Here is a 1353-nt window from a genome sequence, read left to right on the forward strand (position 1 = left end):
AAAAAAAACAACAAAAACTCATCATACTTGGAAAGTTTTGAAAGGTCAACAAAATAGAGGAAGACCTTCAACAAGATGGATTGACACAGTCACTGTAACGATGGGTTCACTTGTATCAGGAATGAGGAGGATGGCATAGGATGACAAGGTTCATAGGGTCACTTCGGGTCCTAGTTGACTTGATGGCACAAAACAACCAGGTTTCAAGTAAGTGAGAAGTGGGGAGAAATCTCATTTCCACAAAGAAAGAAGAGCCAGGATCAGAGAGCATCCTGTGAACCCAATACTTCTGGTCTGAGAACCTGCTGGATCCAGGAGCCAGGCAGTTAATTACAATACCTGAGGAAAGCAGCAAGAAGCAGCAGCGGAGCTAGAATACTGGTGGGAGGCCCACAGATGATGATAGCTGAGCGCTGGAAGGCAGAGGAGGGGACCTCTGGACACTTGGCAGGACTATTTGCTGAGTCACAGAGTGAATGCTGAGTGCCTTCAGGACAGGAAAAGGCTTACTGGTGCAGTGGAGTACCTCTGGGCACTTCTCAGTGGAGCCAGAAGAACCCTTGCTCCCACAGGGCATGAGCCAGGCCAAGGGCCAGAGAGAGGCAGAGCTGAGATGGGGCTGTCCAGACTGAAGTGGTGATTGTTGAGTGGTGATTGTCTAATAAACCTCATAATCACAAATGTTGTGTGTGGATTCTGTGTGGTCATCCCAACAGATTACCGAACTCAGCAAAGAAGTAGAGTGTGAGTGCCATGGAAGGGACAGCTGGTGTCAGAACTGGTAAGAGGTTTGGAGACAGAAGGCATGGCTGACTTCAGCCTCACAGTGGTTTGGGTCTGATGGTGACTCTCTTCCCCTCTTCAGGTTAGAGGAGATTAGAAAGACACTTCTCCCTCCCATCAAGCCATTTTCTCCAGGGTCCAGAAGGAGCCCTGGCAGACATAGGCTGCTGTGCAGGTCCATTCTGCCAATGAGCTCACAACCCAGGAGGGAAGTGACTGGATATGGCAGATGTTTGTGGGCTGCTGCCTCACAAACGTGTGTGAGTGCAGGATTTGGAGAGAATTGTAAGAGCATGTGTATGTTTATGAGACCCTAGGAGGGGTCAGGGGTCCCCAGGAGACTGAAGGGTGGATTCATCTTCTTATCCACAGTCCCTGCTCTGACCTCAAGCCAGTGCTTATGCAGCATCCTGGCTTGAGTCTGTCCAGGATAACTCCCAAATGATGGGCCAGTTGCCAGGTGTCTCATTCAAGAGGTTTATGTTCTATGATAGCAAAACAGCTGAAGCTCTGGGCACTTTCCCAATGATGGTTTAGTCACTCTATGAGGAGAAATGTGGGGTCAAGATT

This window comes from Elephantulus edwardii, unplaced genomic scaffold, assembly GCF_000299155.1.
Source record: "Elephantulus edwardii isolate Elephantulus edwardi_28Jun2011 unplaced genomic scaffold, EleEdw1.0 scaffold00151, whole genome shotgun sequence".
NCBI lineage: Eukaryota > Metazoa > Chordata > Mammalia > Macroscelidea > Macroscelididae > Elephantulus > Elephantulus edwardii.